At 45.8% G+C, this 21,667-nt stretch overlaps 1 long non-coding RNA gene across 1 annotated transcript; it reads left to right on the forward strand.

Moving 5' to 3' along the window:
- Positions 1-10,118: 10,118 nt before the first annotated feature.
- On the forward strand, positions 10,119-11,938 carry LOC144753145 (uncharacterized). Its single transcript, XR_013594221.1, has 3 exons — positions 10,119-10,201; positions 10,408-10,502; positions 11,117-11,938. It is a non-coding gene; the product is annotated as an uncharacterized LOC144753145 (long non-coding RNA).
- Positions 11,939-21,667: the final 9,729 nt, after the last annotated feature.

The following is a 21,667-nucleotide window of genomic DNA, read 5'->3' on the forward strand; positions in this document are numbered from 1 at the left end:
GCCATGTATGAGAAAGAATGGTTTACAGAACACATTAGACAAATCTTGGGTAAGACAAGGAATTGGAGTGTTGAAAATCTAAGAGATTGTGACTGGGAGTAGCGATGAATTTTGGACCATACATTGAAAGGGCAGAGAGTGTAGAAGGCATAATGAACCAGATGAAGAGCTTTGAAAATGACATGTTGAGTGATCGTCTGCCAGTGCAGAGAAGAGAGCTAGCGAAAAGAGGGAATCTTAAGATGAAGAAGAAAAGTAAGATGCCTGTAGTGTTCTGAATGCTTTTCAACCACTAGAGGGCATATGATGGAAGGAGAAGGTACAGCAAATTGCAGTACTTTAGGCGACAGAGGCCTATAGTCTGGAATGCTATTTGATGAGTTGGGAGAGGGATTAAAGGGGCAATTTTGCTGAGGGTATGAAGCTGGTAGAAACATGATGCAGAAACCTTATTAATCTGAATGGACAAGAAGACGTTTGATTAAGAAAGGACCCACGCTCGCAAACTTCAGAGACTGGGGTTGATACAGGTCCAAGACACACAAGCCACCAGTCAGGACAACAAAGTGATGCATCCTTGTCAACTAGCAGGATTTCTGTCTTAACTGTTAAAATGTAATGAACTAAGCTGTTGTTCCGAACTTCAGAGTAGTCACAATAAGATGGATGAAGAGCTGGGTACCATCAGCATAAGATACAAGATACATGACAAATGCAGCCCTGATGAGAATGGCAAGGCAGGAAATACAGATTTTAAAGATCATGGGACTAAGGTAGGATTCTTGAAGAACTAGATTAAAGTGACTCCAGGTAATCGCCTTGCCATGGACTCACTATGACCGAAGATGGAAAAGAATACTTTTGTGACAGACCCTGTTGAAGGTGGGTAAGAGGTCAAGTAGTACCAAGGTGCAAGGTAAAACACCATAACCACAACCACAGAAACGTTCACCTTTGTTATACCACCACACCCCTGCCCGACCATCCTGGCACTGGGTGTGAATTGACTCACCTGAGAGTCACACATACAAGTGTGTGGAAATACTGGTAGAAAAGGAGGCTGCCACTTACAGAAATAGTTGATTAAAGTGGTCATTTGGTTACTCTACTACACATCCGGATGCCAGGAAAATACCAGGCCTAGTAGCTCCTAGCATGACTCTATCTGTAACTTCTACTTGGGAACATATCACCCCAGATTATTTACACCCATTCACCCCAACTTCAGCAAAGTCTTATGTGCCCAGCCAAAAACAACAGACCACTAGCACAGCTTGGATTGGGAAACCAAGTATGAACAATATGCCAGTCTGGTGATTCTCTGGAAAAGCGTGGCTCCAAAAACCCACCTCACAGCAGTTATGACTCCACCCTAAAGAGTACAGAGGATCAGAGTGACCAGATGAAGGGCAGAGTTTTTCAGAGGGTGCACCAGGAAAGGGGACCTGGAATAAGAGGCGCTTACTGTGAGCTTATTCCTGAAAAAGGATGACTTAGCATTATGTGAAAATATTCCCAGTAAGTATGTACTTGTAAAGAAAAGTACATTTGTATCTGACGCCTCCCTGGCATTTAGTCTCAGTGAATCAAGGTCACAGGCAGAAATAGTTCACAGTTATCAAATCAATAACCTATTTACATTTTTTAAGATTAATCTCTCATTTCTTTTCTCTAAGAAATCATATTCAAAGTTCACCAAAGTTGTGTTTCAACAGTAATCAATCAATCACTTCTTGAATGTATGTATGTATATATGTATGTGATATTTCTATGGTAGGAGCAAGGCGAAAAGGCAGTGGAGCACAGTACAGGGTCAAAGGCACTCAGTCAACGAGTGATAGAAGAGGTTGCTGGTTTGTGGACTGGTAATCCATTGTAAAGTAGTGTTCTTTAAAGAGATGAGCCCTCAACTCTTTCCTAAATTTGAGCAGCATGGGGTGTTCCGGTGGGTATGGGAATGGTCTTTTAGCCACGATGGAAAAGACATGCTGACTTGTTTTTTTATCTTATTTTACACTTCTTAGTATGCAGTCTGATGGTGTCCTGGCTGCTGGCATGCCAAGGACCACTGGAGATGTTGAGCTTGTTTGCAGATATATGGGATACTGGTCGTGATGGCTCTGTAGGTGAAGCAGCTGATTTTGAAGATGGTGAAGGCTGGCAAGGAGAGAAAATGGCATTTTATCAGGATGGGGTGATGTGATCATATTTCTTCAGGCCCTGATAAGGTGTCCTGTGAAGTGTAGGAAGTCCTTAAGTTGTACCAGTGGGGAGTCTGGAAGGCCTTGAAACAGGGCGTTACAACTAATCAGCAGTTCCGATGTCACTTTCTGGAAGACATTGTTTCACTTTCCTTAGAAGACAAAGCTGGTACCAAGCTGTCTTTATGTTTTCTCTCGCAAGGTTCCTAGAGCTGATTTTGGTGTCCAGGGTGAATCAAAGTGATTTTGTGTTAGATCTGGCATCCTTAGGGTGGGATTCCCCCAGACATTTAGCCTTTTACCTCCTGTTTTTGCTGACTCTTTTTGTTAGCCTTAGGACTCTGAGTACTTTACCACTGCTAACCAGTGCTAAAGTGCATGTACTTCTCCCCGAAACAGGATGACATTGGTGTGAACCTGTTTGGCACATTTGATGTACTGGTAAGTCCCTTGTAAAGTGGTACACCATATACCCCCCAGGGCCTGTACTTCAAATGCAACTAGTGGGCCTGCAGCACTAACTGCGCCACCCATATAAGTAGCCTTTCAAACCTGGCTCAGGCCTGCCACTTCAGTGGCAGTGTGTGAAGATTGCTGTCACTTTGACTTGGCATTTAAAATTACTTGCCAAGCCTTAAACTCCCCTTTTGTTACATATACGTCACCCCTAAGGTAGGCCCTAAGTAACCCTAAGGGCAAGGACCCGTGTATTTGAAAGGTAGGACATGTGTGTTTAATCTTCATGTGTCCTGGTAGTGACAAAACCCCCAAAGTCGTTTTTTCACTACTGTGAGGCTTACCCCTCTCCTACGCTAGCATTGGGAATTCCTTAATACACTTTAGAGCTGTAATTCCTGATCAGAGAGAAGTAGCTTTTCATATCTTTGAAATGGTAATGAGAACTCCTCCTTACTGGTGAAGTTGGATTTAACATTACTGTTTTAGAAATGTCACTTTTAGAAAGTAGACATTTCTCTGCACTTACTGCTCTGTTTGCCTGACAGCCTGTCTCTAATAGACGTCTGGGGTGGGCGACAGCTACACTTTGTGTATTTCCTCTAGACAGCCACAACACAGGAAGGATAGGTGTGTCTGAATACCCATCTATGTGCATCTGTATTCTGATGGCCTTGCATGGGCAGGATGGAAGGGAGGGACTAACAACTTCACATGAATAGGCTGTATCACACACAATGACTGATTACCTCCCACAGATAGCCTGGCAGAGAGGACAGGTTTGAAAGGGATACTTGTGCACTTCAGAGAGCTGCTTTTAAGTCACCCCCACATCAAAGACACTTTTAGGTAAATGTACTGGGTCTGTGACCCCCCTAAAATCAGACACTACTTGACTTGTAACTGAAGCTCATCCAGAAGACTGGACTGCGGATCTGCAAGGCCTGCTTTTCTATTTGTTGCCCTGCTGCTCTCTGTTTCTGCTGAAGAAGAGCTGTACTCTGCCTTCACTCCATGGGCCTCCTATTGCTTGAGATTCAGTGATTTCAAAATCTCTACCCCTGCTCCTGTGCATGACTCACTGGAAGTGGTCCGGATACTTGCAACATGGATTTCGATGCAGCTCCTGTCTGTGTGTAGCAGAACCGGCGCATCGACCAGGTTGTAGGAGTAAAATCGGTGCATCGCCTCAGAACCAGAGCTCTGCCATCAGGGATTGGCGAATCGGACAGCAAATCGCTGCCACTGCAGCTTGGTGAGATTGATGCATCCCCTCAACTGCCTGGCAGAATCCAGTGCATCACTTTAAGGCTCTCGGCTCTGGCACCCGTCTTTGGAACGGAAGCATCATCTTCACTGCATGGAAAAGATTGACGCATCCAGCGTTGTTGTTTGTGACCAGGAAATTTACTTGGTTCACCATGGCCTGTGTGGTACCTCTAGCCCTTCTGCTTCAGGCATTGGATGTCTGAAGCAGAGGAGTCTTTCAAGCAGAGCTGTGAATCATCGGCATATTGGTGAATGTTGAAGCTGCTATCTGTGAGTAGAGTATCAAGTGGCTTCATGTGTAATCTATTAAGCAATGTTCAACAAACAGGGGTGTTCCTGCACCTAACAAAATTCTCATTTTCAGAGTTCAGCTTTCTGGAGTAGCTAGGGAAAGCACGTAGTACATGAATTCCTGGTGGAACTCCCTCTCTGTCTCACCCCACAGCCCAGATACCAGTACAGGCTTCGCAGAACCCAAAATAACAAGATGAGTCTTACCAGCCGTCGTGCACTCTTAATTATTATACAGGTCATGACAAGGAAAGAAATACCTTTGTTTCCTTTCAAACACTCTGCACCTACTGAAGGGAACTGAATACAATAATTCCCATCAGAATCTTCCTTGAAGACCAGCTGCACACTGTTCAGGCCAAAGACAGGTGCAGAGGTTGGGGCAAGGTCCCTTTTTAGGTTTCGCCTGGCGAACAGCTGCGCAGCAGCGTTTCGCGCAGGCGAAATCTTATGTTAACAGTATGTGTGTGTTGTCCCGCCTCTCTGTTCCATTGGCTAGCTCCATAAATGGAGGCTAGCCATTGGAACAGAGATGCGTCACTCATTCCCCGAGCAGATTCGTGGGCGTTCCGGCGATTTTTACTCATCCCGCCCATTTTCGTGCGTCATGCGGCGGTGGGCGGTTGTTTTTTTTTTGTTTCGGCATGTTGGTTTCATTTCCAATGTGTGCCTTGCAGGGGTGGGCTGCGCGATTTCACTTTCCAAGAGTTGCTAGCAGTTAAGCGGCATATTTCACTCCCATTCCCGCCCCCCCTCCCGCTGTCCGTGTGCCAGTCCCCGACCCCTCCCGCTGTCCGTGAGCCCGTCCCCCCTCCCGCTGTCCGTGAGCCTGTCCCCCCTCCCGCTGTCCGTGTGCCCGTCCCCCCTCCCGCTGTCCGTGTGCCCTCCCCCCTCCCGCTGTCTGTGTGCCCGTCCCCCCCCTCCCGCTGTCCGTGAGCCCATCCCCCCTCCCGCTGAGAATGGATAACCTCACGGTCTCAGAGTACGATTCTTACAATGTGACCCCGTCACCCGGAAACTCTTCTGAGGACATCCCCAACCCGTTTGTGCAGCCGGGCTGGCAGATCGCCCTCTGGGCAGTGGCGTACTCCATCATCATCGTGGTTTCCGTGGGGGGCAACATCATTGTCATGTGGATCATTTTGGCCCACAAAAGGATGAGGACAGTGACCAACTACTTCCTGCTGAACCTGGCCTTTGCCGAGGCCTCCATGGCCGCCTTCTACACTGTCATCAACCTCACCTATGGCATCCACAACGATTGGTACTACGGCCTCTTCTACTGCAAGTTCCACAACTTTTTCCCCATTTCGGCTGTCTTTGCCAGCATCTATTCCATGACCGCCATAGCCTTGGACAGGTGAGTGAGCAGCTGTTTTTTTGCACTTCACATTGCAGACTGAACTTCAGGTCTTGGTTCTTTCTATTGTGGTCAGATACAGGAATTTTGGTCCTGAGATATTGCGTGGCTTGCCTCAGATCACACGTTTGGTAAAGCGTGGATGCCGAGATTTTAAGCTCATGTCTCATGTCTCCTGGTTCTATAGTCTACACATTAACCCCTATATTTTGAGCAGGACCAATGGAATTGTTTAATGGGGAAAGAACAGTGTGCGGTGGGCTGCCCGAATTAAGTGGCACGAAATGAACAGTATTACTTTGCCATTTTGTCATGTTAGCACTCGTCCATACTGTCTAGACAAAAGTTTTACCTCATTCAGCGACTGAATTGTGAACAGTGCCCGTCCCCCCTCCCGCTGTCCGTGTGCCAGTCCCCCCTCACGCTGTCCGTGAGCCCGTCCCCCCTCCCGCCGTCCGTGAGCCCGTCCCCCCTCCCGCTGTCCTTGTGCCCGTCCCCCCTCCCGCTGTCCGTGAGCCCGTCCCCCCTCCCGCTGTCCGTGAGCCCGTCCCCCCTACCAGTTTGGAAATATATATGTTTGTGTCTTTCCTCTAACGACATCTCACAACTTCCACCCCATGTGCCAGTGCGCCTTATTTAAGTTATGGGATGTAAATGGCTCGGATACAGAGGCGGGCCTGGTTCTTGTGATATAAAACCAAATATAAATCAATAAAGAGCCCCTTTGGTCGCTCCCGTGAGCTGCACTTGCTTTCCTTTGCTGCTCCGAGTGCACCCGGTCGGTCCCTCCACCAGCAGGGAGTGCACTGGAGTCACTGCACGTGCAGCTCCCCCTCGTGTTTGAGGATGCCGAGTCAATGTAAAGTCATCAATTACGTTGCCAGGGAATAAATGCAAGATATTGAAACAACATTAAGCAGCCGGTAAGTGTGAGTCACGAGGCCTCAGTTTGCTGCATAAGTTTTCACCAAAATGTGTCAATGGTCGTCTCATTAGAAGCACTGGCGTTAATGTGTCTCTATAACGGCTCCGGGTGCAGGGGGTGCTGTGCCCATGTGTGGGTGAACTGGAAATACAAAGGTAGCATCATGGCATCCCGAGTGAAGGTGAAGTACCTGACCTGATAAGTGATGCTCGGTCCTGTGCCGGAGGTCACTCACCTCTAGCACTATACTGTCTTACGTTTACCAGCTGTTGCGATGTGCGTAGGGATCTGTAGCCGCATACTGCAGTCACAAGTCAACGACTCACTATTCCCAGAGTCAAAAGTGCGATTGTATAAAAGGTCCGAACTGGCTCAAGGTGTCACACCACTAGTGAGACCACTTGGTCACTGTTACTTTATCAAGTCAGTTAGGCTAGTGCAGGTTCCTGGGTACCAATGCTCATAGAAGGTATTCTGGGAGTTGTTTTCGTTTGAGTGGCAGGCCGGATACCAATGGTTTGTTCAGAATAGCCAAGCACTGGAAACATGGCTGTGCTTGCTTCCCTGCCCCCTGGCTATGCTTGCTCCCCTGCCCCCTGGCTGTGCTTGCTTCCCTCCCCCTGGCTGTGCTTGCTTCCCTGCCCCCTGGCTGTGCTTGCTTCCCTGCCCCCTGGCTGTGCTTGCTTCCCTGCCCCCTGGCTGTGCTTGCTTCCCTGCCCGTGCTTGCTTCCCTGCCCCCTGGCTGTGCTTGCTCCCCCGCCCCCTGGTTCCCCTTCCCCTGGCTGTGCTTGCTCCCCTGCCACCTGGCTGTGCTTGCTTCCCTGCCACCTGGCTGTGCTTGCTTCCCTGCCCCCTCGCTGTGCTTGCTTCCCTGCCCCTCGCTGTGCTTGCTTCCCTGCCCCCTCGCTGTGCTTGTTTCCCTGCCCCCTCACTGTGCTTGCTTGCCTGCCCCCTCGCTGTGCTTGCTCTCCTGAGTGTGTGTGTGGCTTTGGGTGGGTGTGTGTGGCTTTGGGTGGGTGTGTGTGGCTCTGGGTGGGTGTGTGTGGCTCTGGGTGTGTGTGTGTGGCTCTGGGTGTGTGTGTGTGGCTCTGGGTGTGTGTGTGTGGCTCTGGGTGTGTGTGTGTGTGTGGCTCTGGGTGTGTGTGTGTGGCTCTGTGTGTGGCTCTCTCTGTGTGCGTGGCTCTCTCTGTGTGTGTGGGTCTGTGTGTGTGTGGGTCTGTGTGTGTGTGGGTCTGTGTGTGTGTGGCTCTCTGTGTGTGTGTGGCTCTCTGTGTGTGTGTGTGGGGGGGGGGGCTCTGTGTGTGTGGGTCTGTGTGTGGGTCTGTGTGTGGGTCTGTGTGTTTTTGTTTGGCATTTGCCAGATATTAAACTATTGGCATTGTAAATGACAATGCCATGTATTTATCTGTTTTCAAAACCAACACATAAATACAAATTTTGTCATTTACAATGCCAATAGCTCAAAGTTTCAAAAGGTGAAACCATTGCATTGTAAATGCTTGTTATATTAGAGGCCACAAAATGGCCATTGGAATCTCACAGCAGTTCGCCTGGAGTATAATCTGCAAAGAGAAAGAAGCAACTGTCTGATGAATCAGTTACCTTCCAGAAAAGGTAGTTTGGCAACGTCATCACCATCTCAATGCTCAGTGTGTTGACCGCAGAATCAACTCTTCATGCCTAAGGCAGTGCGGTGCCACCTCAACTTTTTGAAGACACCATGATCCCTCCACATAGAGCCCACTGTGCCAGACGTGGAATGGATTGCCAACGCAAAGACTTTGCCTAACATGACACCATCCAACTGCCCTTTTAAATAATGGGAAGCTGAATAAAATGTTTTGTTCTTCACCTCCTAAGTATTCATTGTGAGTAAAAAGGGGTTCCTAGACTATGGGTCTAATTTAGAGTTTGACAGACAGTGTACACCAAAATGATGATCTGCCAGCACTATTAGAAGTCAGGAGGACTTTCATTTTTCTGAGGCTGTGGCCCTGCTAGCACGCTTTCAGAAACACTACATTAAAAGCCTGACAAAAGTGGGTCATGTCTTTTTTGGTTTTAAAAAACAAACTCCCATTATGGGGTTTTTGGAAAACCGAAAGGGTTGGTGAGTGCCACCTGAAACCAGAAGAGATCTCTAAATATGGCGGGTGGCAGTCCAGCCATCCTAACTAATAGCCGGCAACCCATCATACTTTAAATTGGGATCTTTATCAGGGCAGGACTGGCCATAGCGGGCACCTGGAAATCCCCCAGTGCGCCACACGGGTGGAGGCCGGTTTTGGGCCCCTGGGGGCCGTTTTTGTTACAGGGCTGTTTTTGCAGCATAGCGGCAAACTCGGCCCTGTACCAAAATCGGCCGAAAACCAGCCCCGGCAAAGAGCTCAGCAGCACCTCCAAACCCTGGAGCGTACTGTATTGATATATACAAAAAATACAATTAAAATGAATTTTTCAATAAAAATATTTCCGATGAATCTTGTTTTCTTGAATATTCTTTATTTTCTGTTTTAGTGTAGAAGTCACTACATAAACAACAGACGGTGTCGGCTCTTTTTTAGACAACGGCAAACTATATATAGCCCATACTTCGCATACACCAATTGTTAACTACCGCTTAACAATTGGTGTATGCGAAGTATGGGTTATATGATACTGGTATACTTGACTAAAGTCATTATACATTAGGCATTTTAAGGTCTTCATCCGTAGTTTTGAGTGACAGTTGGTTGTTGTTCATAGCTTGCCGTCATCTAAAAAAGAGCCAACACCGTCTGGTATTAGGCTTCTTTTGGCAGACGATAAGTGCAAATAGAGTATTAGAATATTAGATAAACTTTATGTTTACGTTTTGTGCTTTGTAAACAGAGGCCATTACTGGTTGTAACGTGGAAGTATCAGAATGGGGTATTTTTGGCCAGAGCCAATCAGAAGTAGAGAGAACAGTGTTTGACTAGCAGACAGGAAATAGGTATATTTTTACCGGAAAGAAAACAGTGGCGGACCAGAAAGGGAACCTGTAGGCCGCGCATGGAGTTTCAATCACTTGGGCCAACGAGGCATTAGATTATGAGTGGGAATGGTCTTCAGACAGGAAACGAAGTAACATTTTTACCTGAAACTAATGGTAGCGGACCTGTGAGAGAACACGCAGACCGCGCATGTGATTTTAATTATAGAGGTTAATGAGGCATTTTACTATTGGAGGATGAGGTCTTTAAATAGACGGTGACACCTAACAGAACACGCACTCGGGAATTATCGGGCCATGGGTGCGGATTGGAGGACTGACGTTGAAATTTAACGGGGAGAAAAGATCGAGAAATTTAGTCAGGGGAGGTAACTTGGTGCTTTTATCTTGCAGGTGCTAAGTGATTGTCTGGTTTGTTTGGTTTCTCTCGGTGCAGAATAAATCAGAATTTTGAAGCCGAATCCCTTCTTGTAACAAGGAACAGCTAATAGAATTTGTCGTGCAATATTGATGGCTGGGAGGATTGTCGGCACTTTATTAAGGTATTTTAATTTTTCGGGGGTCTCACTGAGAATTTTGTGACTATGCAACAGGTATGGGAAACTTAGAGGGCGAGTCTTGAAATTATTCTTTTTATCTGGCAGATAATGATTATTGCGTAGGAAAGGCCATAGAAACCTCGAAGAGGGAGCATCTGTATAAAGGAATTATTTTGAAATATCACGGTAAGACTTCACCTATGTGAGAAATTATAGTAATCTGTGACTTACGGATTTAAGGGGGATTCCCCACAGTAGAGGGTCGAGGCCAACAGTTCATGTGGCATTGTGTACAGAAGTTAGGGTAGCAGGATTCGTCCTCTTTTACATAGGAGGACTCTCTTGATGATTGTTATCATATGGATATTCATTCGCCATTATAATGTTTATAGATCGAACAATCGTTCATTTACGTCGCCCTCAGGATTTGGATGTTAAGAATTTACAAGCATCACCAATAAGTTGTAAGCATCTTGTTGATAATAAGGTGAGCTCCTGTTTTTTGAACATCAAATTAGATATTCGGATGTTATGAATTTACAAGCATCACAAATTAGTTGCAAGCATCTTGTTGACAATAAGGTGAGCTCCTGTTTTTTTAACATTAAATTAGACAGAGGATAGTGACAAAGATAGTGATGACACTAGTAATTATACCTTTTAATTTCAGGTTTCAATTATTTATGCAGTACTTCTCCAGTTCTTTTTTGCTATGTTTTATTTGTTCCCACATTAAGAAGCTATGTCCCACATGTGAACACAGGATGTACTTTGGAATTCATGAGGGCTCCTCAGAATGTTTAATAGATATGGAACACTATGTTGTCTCATCCGTCTTAATATGTTTCTGCATAGGGAAAAGCATTTGTGTACTTTTGCTTTTTGCAAAGATTGCAGAATTGCAGGCTAAAACTGTGTTTCTAGAGTTTACTGTATGTACAATATGTATTATGTACTAGGATCTCAATAATAGATTTTCAACTAATTTTATACTTGTGGTCCTATGGTATATATAACATAAGTGGCTGCTTTGAAATTATATGTATAGTTTTTTAATTTAATTGTGATTCTTTGTTTACATTTCTTGTATTCACTTCACAGCCCTGATGACGTCCTAGACATAGGACGAAACGCGTCGGCTGTTGTTTATGTAGTGACTTCTACACTAAAACAGAAAATAAAGAATATTCAAGAAAACAAGATTCATCGGAAATATTTTTATTGAAAAATTCATTTTTTATTGTATTTTTTGTATATATCAATACAGTACGCTCCTACTTCATTCTGTGTTTTGTTGCATGTTTTTTAGAGGTAGGACGGTGCCTCTATAGGTGGTAGAGCGTACATCGGTCTAGTTTATACTAGTGAGAGAATTGCTCTTTAGGTGCACCAGTCAGATGACCCCACATAGTCCAATTTTGGAAGATCTTTCCAAAATACCAGGTTCTCAAGCGGATTATATTACATCAAAAATGCACTGACAAATACAGCCATCAAACTAACAGCAGACATGTGGAGAAATGGTCAAGTTCCAGGAGCCCTGTGCATTACTGCCCCCTGAGTATCTTTCAAGGCATTTGACCATGGGGCTACCACAACCACCTGTTCTGCCACAGAAGGCATACTATTGCAATTTCCAGTATGGAGAGAGCACATTGGGGAGTAAACATTCGGGAAGAATTGAACAGTTAACCTGGCAAAGGGTTTCAGTATTGGTGTTTGCCGGGTGTTGGTGCCAGTGCCTCTGGCAATGGCTGTAACGCTGTCCATGCCATGTCAAATGGAGTACACTTTACTGGCCGTTGTTTTGTTGATTGTATGAAGCTTATTCTGCAGGACTTTCTCAAAAATAAAACAGCAGTTCATGAAATACTGGTCATCTCTCATAGGATTTGTACTCGTGATAACCTTTCTTTTAGAGGGGCTAAGGGCCTCCATATTCATTCATTCATACACAGGGTTCTTGCACACTGGAACTCCTTCTGCTTATTTGAATGTCTGCTGAGCAATGCAAAGAAATAAATGAATTTGACATTTAAGCAAAACATAACATAGCGCTCACAGCCATGTCAATGAGAGTTCATAATTGGGGGGTGATGGACAGCCTAAAAAAATTGTGTCAATTCTTGTGACAGTGCTACTATGTGTGATAGGATCCATCAGCACCAAACCCTGCAGCCTAAACTGCACGAGCTCAGAGAAACATTTTAATATAACCAGAATTGTGAAGCTGCTGGTTTGCTTCAATGCCTGCTCAAGAATCTTGAGATAATTCACTAGCTGATCACAGAGACAGTTATCAGCAGTCCATCTGTGCCAGTATTCTGATTCAGTGCTGCAAAAATGTCCTGTCCTTGCTGTATTTAGCAGTAGGCAGATTCGTGGGGACACTTCTACATCACTTTCAGACTATTAACTTCCACCACCTGGTTTCCACAAAAATGCCATTGCTATCATCCCCAATCTCACCGGCCTCTGTTTTGTTCTTTAAAAAGTGACAGGAGTGGCAACAACTTCAGACTTGGAGGAAAACCAGGACAGTCCAGAACCCAGTAGACTGACAATGAACTATCTCCTGTAACCAGATGTTTTCAGTGCAGCTGGGACAATTCTCACTGACAGAAGAACCAGCTTATCGGCACAAAATGTCAAGAAATTAACAAAGATTAAAGTGATCAGGGATTTTCTCTCACTAGTATGAGGCACCACCGGATGTGAGATAGCAAGTGAAAGGGTTTTCTGTCAGAAAGCTCTAACCGTGTTCTCTGGATCAATCCGAAACAATGCCCTCTTCCAGCCCTCATCACTACTGACCACACACAGTGTGATGTTAAAGAATAGCTGAACTGGGGAGGTGGCAATGGGATAAGCGAGAAAACAGAGGTATTGTTTACAGGTAGGAATGACTATGTGAAAGCAAATAATTCCATTAATATTCTGCCATAAAATTTCAACAATAACTCTCACAGTCACAGTGATATACCTTGAAGGTATAGCTGTGTAACCTACTCTCTTTGTTCTTGATATGAAGCTGAATTTGCTGAAACTGAAATATAGTGAGATATAAATGACCACAGAAACACTAATTAACCTCCTTTCCCATTGGCAAGAAAACTACCTCTAACTACATTTGCCTTCTGACATTGAGTGGATTATGCTCTGATGTAGCTTTAGTGCAACTGGAAATTACTTCATATTCATTAATACGCTGTGTTTCCTACTCTGACCACACATGTATCCCTTACTAAATGCTGCGTGTACCTTAAATGCATCTTGTACAAACACTCTGTCTGTCTGTCTGTCTGTCTGTCTGTCTGTCTGTCTGTCTGTCTGTCTGTCTGTCTGTCTGTCTGTCTGTCTGTCTGTCTGTCTGTCTGTCTGTCTGTCTGTCTGTCTGTCTGTCTGTCTGTCTGTCTGTCTGTCTGTCTGTCTGTCTGTCGGTTTCTCTGTCTATCTATCTAAAAGTCTATATAACGATGTTAGATTCTGGAATTGCTCTGTCCCATCACAACATAACTTATCTATGCTCGAAAACAGTTCAAAGTTTGTTTTCTCAATCAACCCAATTTCCAGAATACTTTTCTAAAACTAGAAGGTCTTTCAGCAAACTCTCAATGAAGAAGAATTGTTCGTCCAACATAAATTATGATTCTGTGGCCACGTAGCTTGATTGCCTAGCAAGGTCGTTGTGAACCACGAAGAAAGTTATACTAAACAATAAAAGATGGCCGCCACCAACTCTAACTCTGGTGAGATTCAGCAGTTTTTGGAAACTTTCGTTTGTTGTCTTCTGGCATCACTCAGTGGAACCTACATTAATGGTAAGCTTTAAGTCAGGGAGCACTGCCACTTGATTACCATTGCCGGCCTCTCTTGCCACGAAAAGTACTCAATGTGGTTGGGTTTGGAGCAAGTGAGTAGGTATACAATAAAGTACCTCCACTTAGAACCATGTCCCATAAAGCTGTGTGCATGTGGGTGATGCAAGCAAACTGAGCAGTTGTGTGGGAGACTGCTTTCCTGAGAGAATTCTGAAATTCTTCTATTACGTTTGCTCCAACTCTCACTTATTGTTTTGTTTTACTCTCATGTTCCATTTTGCTGTCTTTCCTCCTTCTTTCCATCCTTTCTTTATTGTTTCCATCATCCATCCTGCTGTTTTATGCATATATAGCCATCCTTCTTTTTCTCCATCTTTTTTTCTTTTTATCCATCCAGCCTTCTCTACATCCTTCTTTGTCTTTTTCTTTCCTTCCCTTTTCATCATACTCCATCCTTACTTATTGCCATCGATCCTTCTCTCAATCCATGAATCCATCGACACATTCATTCTTTTCCCCATCCATCATCTATCCTCTCCATCCATACATCTCTGCATGCATTCATCTCTCCATCGATCATCCTCTCTCCGCCCTTCTCTGAAATCATCCCTCTATCCTTCTCTCCATCCATTCCCCCACCCTCTACCCCATGCTTCCCTCTCTGCATTCATCACCCATCCTCTCTCCATCCTTTGGACCATCTCTCCTTTCCTCAAACCCTTTTGAACCCTCACTTCCTTCCATTCTTCCTCTGTAAGAGGTCTTAATTATAGAGACCAGAGTGTCTAATGAAAGTCAAAGGAGCCATAAACAAACAAAGGGGGTTATTTACAAGCCCCTGTGTGCTGCCAGAACGTCACCTTTATTGATGTTAAGGCGGCGCGCAATGCAGTGCCATATCTACAAGGCCAAACAAAGCCACGCTGCATGGCTTTTCATGGCCTTGTAGATATGGTGTGAGGCAATGCAGCGCAAGTCACTGCCTTGCCTCGTACTGCAAGGAGGAGGCCTGACATTGGCGTTATGGTGGGAGTTCTCATGTAACACCCATGGCATTTGACACATTCCCAGCTGTGCTTTACCTCTAGTGACTTAATCATCAGAGTTTAAAGTGAGAGAGAAAATAACCCGATTTCTTACACCAGAATCCCACGTCATTTTACAAGGTGCAAATTACCTACACCCAAGTACCAACACGTGAACGCCTTTCTTTGCTGTGCTAGTCCAGTAATTGCTCTGCCCTCGAATCTGCCAGGGGTAGTTAGGGGCTTCAGCATTCCTGCTGCTGGGTGGAGCTTGTGCAGGGAGGGGCAGGAAAGACAGATTATGGGACATTGGTAGAAAGGAAGCAGAGTGTTCTTTCTGCTGTGGTCGTGTACATTAAAGTGCCCAAAATGTGCAAAGATATCTCAAGGAGTCCTTTGGTCACAATGACAGTGCTGTTGTGAACTACGAAGCAATCAGGCCTGTTTGCAAGTTGTGTGCAGTGTTGTGAAGTTCACAGCAGAGTAAACATAATGGCTGTAGAAAAACAAGGGAGGGCGAGGGTGAGGCAGGCAGGGGAGCGAGAGTAGAGCAATGTGAACAAGAGCCCGCTGCCACGCTAATTGAAAACAGATGGCCCCTGCGCGCCGCTGCTTGCTCCCGCAAGGTGGATGCCACCACAAGCAAGAGTGCTTGAAAAGAGCAGACCGATTTCTAAAGGTCACTCCTAGAGCAGCGCATGCACTGCTTTAGGCTCGACCTAAAAACTGAGAGCAGGGAGGTTACAGCAGTGATATCGCATGACCAGACCGGGACACTTCTGAGTGGAGAAGTTTGATGGGAAGTGCATTCTTTTTGTAGAAATCAGACGTCTCATGTTTTATAACGACCAGGTTTGCAAGAAAGATAACGTGCTAACAATTAACACACAATGATCAACCCACCGCACCGCATTATATGCTGAAACCTGCCGTGCATCACCCATTAAAAGGACAATATCAAAAGTAAGCTGCAAATGTACCATGAATACTGATGTGTTTTGGATCAGATGGGATGCACAGTCCCAAAAATTGTCCGGTGCATTTCTCTAACGTGGTTGTGGTTGTGCTGGTACTTTCAGATATAGGCAAATTCCTTTCACGCCAGCCAAGATATCTGCAAAAGCTAGACAGGAGGAGGTAGCAACAGGCCAACATTTGGTTGCTTACAAGTCCAGTGCATTGCTGTCCAATACGCACATGCAGTGAATTCAACAGGTATTCAGGGCCAGAATGGCCATAGCGGGCATCGGGCATTTTCCCAGGAAGCTGGAATGGTGGGGGCCAGTTTTTTGAGAGGTGGGGTCGGTTTTGTTCCTGGGGTCAGTTTTGCGACGATGCTGCAATGTCGGCTCCCAGTAACAAAAGCAGTAGTGCTGAGGGGAGGTTTTGTTAATCAGCAGTGCATCACACTTGCCCACCTCCTCCCTCGGGGGGAGGGGGCAGTCCGACAAAATTGCTAGGGCTGCTTTGGTTTCCCAGTCCAGCCCTGCAGGCACTGGTCTGTACCGCACAGCTGGCGTCAGCAAACAATAGATAGCAGCGTTGAGGAACTTTGGCATCCCATCTCAAGTCAGTCACACTGTCTCTGCTGGTTAGAACTCCACCTTTTACTTGTATTTATTTACCCCAAGAATGCAGTGGGCTAGTTGCTGAACTGTCATTCTAAGAAGTGCTGAAATTTAGGTAAAGAAGCATTGTCAAAGGCAATCTGGTGGGGTGGCTAACAGGGGTGGAGGGGTTGGGGATGGTGGCTACAGGGGGAGGGGGTGCTTGAGGTGGTGGCTAGAGGGGATGGGGTGCTTGGGGCTGGTGGATAAGGCAATGATTTTAAAAAGTGCCTGAAACCGGTCAGCAGTGGCTGCTTCATAGCACTTTATTGGTGGAAGAGCCAATGTAACTGGTGCTCATATAAAGTGGTCCAAAACCTTCATATTAAATTGGCGCTATATAAAGATGCAAAAAAATAAAAAAATAACTAAATAACAGCATTGCCACATGTTTGCTAATGTGTTTTTTCTGGCAAGATGGGAGGGTAAAGAGGAAGGCCTAAAAGCAACGACAGGAGGGTTTGGGGGAATTAAAAGCAAAGACAGAAAGATGGGGATGTTTTGAAAATAGTGACGGGGTGGGGGTTTAAAAGAACGATGGGAGTGTGGGTGATGGCACTGAAAACAACAATGGGGGTGGGGTTTCAAAGCAACCACACCAAAATAAAACTTGAGTCTGCCATAGCCTCGTCACAAGCGGGTGTGACAGACTGTGTTGAATTTAACTGCTGCTCATCTGAAGCAGTCCATACCTTTGAATCATGTTGGCATTATATAAAGCTGCAAAAAAAGGCATTGCCACAGTTTCTTTTCTGGTGAGATGGGAGAGGGATATGGAAGGCTGAGAGAAACGATGTGGGGATTTGGGGGAATTAAAAGCAATGACATGAGGGTAGGAGGTGAATTGAAAGCAACTAAGGGAGAGTGGGGGAGACCTGAAAGCAAAGACCAGATGATGAGGGGAATTGAAAGCAGCAATGGGAGGGTGGGGGGATTAAAAAACACCGATGAGAGGGCGGGAAGGTTTGAATGCAGCAACACCAAAATAAATAAATAAACATGCTCTTGTGCAATGCAAAGCAGTGTTCGTGGAATGTGCCATGCAGTGTGCCCTCTTAAGAGTGCGGCCACCTTAGTGCCACATTCCCGCACATTCCCGCACTTCTCTCCCTGGGACCCCCTACGGGAGTCCCCCACATCTGGTGCCTTTGCTGGGTCATTTCCAGCATGCAAGGGGCAGGGGTCAGGTATTTATACCTGCCCCACCCACTGGCTATCCTCTGGGTCCCCCGATGGACACGCACTCACCCTCCCTACTGCATACCCATTGTACCGATGGGATAGCGGGGCAATGTACTGAACGTGTTAATATGTTACTTTGTGTTGCAGGCAGAGTTACAGGGCGATCCGGAGGCTGATTGGTACTCTCAATGAGCACAGCAAGGGTGCTTTATGCCAAACCCCAGGAGTCTTTACGGTAGGACCCTGAATGGAAACATCGGCGTCCTGCTAGTCCTTTGGGCAGTTGTAAGCCTGAGCAACTGGGTGCTTGCCATGCATTGCTCCGCCCCTAAAAAGGCATGAGTAAAGTCATGGACTTGTGGTCCACGGTATTTAAGGGGGATAAACCCCACATAAATGGTAGTACCAATTGGGTTCGCCACAGTGCAGTTTGGCTCATCAGGCGGGTGGACAGCTCAGGTTACTCATCGCTGCCTGCCCTTGGACCACCCGTAAGTTAACCCACCATGTTGCAGATTGCACTGTTAAAGCCAGTGAAGTGCACCTAAGAAAAATCAAAAATGGGTCAGAAAATAAAATTACAATAGAGTGAAAGTAAAAAATACACACATTCCCAATGAGAACAGGGGAATGGGATGGGGAGTAGACAAAATAGCACCGTAGCGGACGGGCACTAATCAAGTGAAATTAACCGGTGTTTGGTCAGTTCTTTAGTGAAAACAATAGTCTCCATTCTCACGAAGGCTCGACTTAAAGGGTTAGGGTACGCATCCGGTTTCATAGTTTCCACAATGCACTTCAACACTTCAATGTTTCTCAACGCGACCTCCGTTCATCCACTCACAATCTCCTCACCCCCTGCCACTTTAGGCGGAAAAAAACATGGAGGATTGCGGTTTTCTTCACAGGCCCCCCTTTTTTGGAATTCCCTTCCCCTTGCACTGCGCCTTCTTCCTTCCCACGTTCATTTTAGAAAATCCTTGAAAACTTGGCTCTTCTCGTCTGCTTATAACTGAGTTCCTTAGACCAGGTTCAGACAGCTCTTCCACCCCACGCCAAGATACCGTAGGTGAACGTGCGCTTGATTAAGATCATTTACCATACCATACCATACCACTTTCTGTTACAACCACTTCTCCAACAAGTGAAAAAGTACATGAGCAGCACAAGTCTAAACAGGTAATAGCAATTATGGGTTACACATATAGGGCCCCATTAGGATCTCGGGCGGATCGTCACCGCCTGCATGGCGGTGGCGATCCGCCTGACATCCGTCCCCGCCCGCCACCTATTTCCCCCGCCATATTACTATGGCGGGGGGCCCCCGGCAGACAGAAAGACCGTCCGCCGCTTTTAGTTTAATATGGTGGCGGTGTCTGCTAGACACCGCCATCCATATTATGATGGGGCGAACACATGCCTTTCCGTGGCGGTGTTGCCACCACGGAAAGGCATGTGGGAATCTCTTGCGGGGGCCCGCTGCAGGCCCCCAGGGACTCTGGGGGGGGTACACCGCGGGGTGTTTGTCACGTTGTGAATTGAAATGCGTGACGTGCATTTTTAGCATTGCGGCGGGCGGTGCTTTCAGCACTGCCCGCCGCAATGTTAAAAATGAGGGATGGGCCCGCCAGTGTGACGGGCGCATCCTAATGATCCCCATGTGTCCCCACCCTTATGGCGGACGTCCCCCTCGTTATGGCGGGCGGACAAAGTACGCCCGCCATCCTAATGTGCCCAATAGTATCATAATTAGGTTTTTTAAAGACTATACTGAAGTAAAATGCATGGACCTAATTTCTTATATTTTTCTATTCACAGAATGGATTTTGATTATTCTGCATAGCAGATGGAGCTTTTGAGGCAATGTATCAGCATGTGTGGGCACAATTTTGTCCACAACAGTGTATTTTCACATAATTTCTGGTATTTCAAGTTATGCTTGCTATGCAAAATGCCCCAGATTTCACCATTACTACACAATGCACCAATTAGGAGGCAGCAAAGAAGAGAGACACAGGAGTCAACGAATGGTAAGCAGAGGGTGGGATCAAAGTTCTTTATTGAAAACAATAGTCTCCATTCTCACAAAACTCGACTTAAAGGGCTAGGGCACACATTCCCATGGCGGTGGCGATCCGCCCGACATCCGTCCCCGCCCGCCACCCATTTCCCCCCCTGCCATATTACTATGGCGGGGGGACCACGGTGGACGGAAAGACCGTCCGCCGCTTTTCTGCCCGGTCGACTTATGATAGGGGCGGACACATGCCTTTCCGTGGTGTCAGGCATGCAGGAATCTGTTGCGGGCCCATTGCGGGCACCCAGGGATTCTGGGGGGTGCACATGGGGGGTACCTATGGTACCCCCCAGCATTTCAATGTACAACGTGGCAGGCACGTGCGGTGCCTGTCACGTTGTGCATTGAAATGCATGAAGTGCATTTTTAGCATTGCGGCGGGGGGATGCGCCCGCCAGTGTGGCAGACGCATCCTAATGACCCCCACGGGACCCCGCCCTTATGGCGGGCGTCCCTTTTTACGTGTTGTCCGCCCGCCATCCTAATGTGCCCCATAGTATCATATTTAGGTTTTTTAAAGACTAAACTTAAGTAAAATGCATGGACCAAATTTCTTATATTTTTCTATTAACAGAATGGATTTAGATTATTCTGCATAGCAGATGGAGTTTTTGAGGCAATGTATCAGCATGTGTGGGCAAAATTGTGTTCACAACAGTGTATTTTCACTTAATTTCTGGTATTTCAAGTTATGCTTGCTATGCAAAATGCCCCAGATTTCACCATTACTACACAATGCATAATTGATATTTAGGGCTGAACAGGGTGCTCTGTTGCATACGGATTACCCTGTGCATTAAACTCACAGTCTGCTGCCTCATTTAGAGACGAGTGGATACTAAACTTTCCAGCAATTGAGCCCCCGCTGGCTCTGTGGATGGAAAGCTTCCTCAAATGGCCTGATTGAGAAGGGGCCGTCATGGGAAGGACAGTATCCCCTTATTTAGGGTGATTCTTTTCTTCTCTCCCTCAATAAAGAAAAAAACAAATAATGACCTTCACACCAGGAATAACAATCCCTGGGTCTGGGAGTCAGTAGTTTTTTGTTTTTTCAGAAACAAACTCACGCTTTGATAATTTGTTTCTTTAAAACAAAAAAAGTTTAAACGTTTGATGAGCGGCCATCAAAACTCATGCGCACCATAACCAAACTGTTCGTACCCTGAAGAAAAAAGCTGTGATGGGGGGTCATTTCAAGGTGTTTATATGACCGCTGAGTCAGTCAGGGCGGCGGAGATAATGTCCCCCACCACCTTAACAGACGGAGTACTGTCAGCCCAACCCCAAATCAAGCCCTTAGTTCAGGTAAAAATCAGAGAAGAAGGGAAACTGTTGTTCACAATATGTGTACATTTGCACGTATTGTTTGCACAAAATACATCCTATCGTCTAAAATGTGCACAAGGGTGGCATTTTGCACACAAAAAATAGCACAACATGCCAAATTGGCAATTTGCGTAATGACGTGTAATTATATGTCATTTTGGTTGTCATTTCACGTATTTTCAGCAAAGGTAATTAGGTGAATTTCACCTAGCCTTGGTTTCAACATTGTTCTGTGTTTTATATTTTAACTTGACAAATAACATTTTACAGCCTACCCTGTGTATCAACGTTTCACACCATATATCCGAATTGTCCTGTGTTTCGGATTCCAGCTTTTCTCAAACTATAGTGGAAATGTTTGAGCCTCTATATCTTTCTTTTCATAACATATGTTGGGAAATGATCTGGATTTCAGCGTGTCCATATTTTACAGATTTTGGTTGTCACTTGTTATGGATTTTTAAGTAAATCATCAACTAAATGTTTTGGGAATTTTTTGAGTGATGATATGCAAATTGTTCCCATAGTGCACCGGGAACTTCCTGTTCACCCCTTCAAATAAAATAAAATATGTGTTAGCAACATACCTGTGGAATTAAGAAGAAGCCGAACAG

The sequence above is a fragment of the Lissotriton helveticus genome, chromosome 5_1 (assembly GCF_964261635.1).
Source record: "Lissotriton helveticus chromosome 5_1, aLisHel1.1, whole genome shotgun sequence".
Lineage (NCBI taxonomy): Eukaryota > Metazoa > Chordata > Amphibia > Caudata > Salamandridae > Lissotriton > Lissotriton helveticus.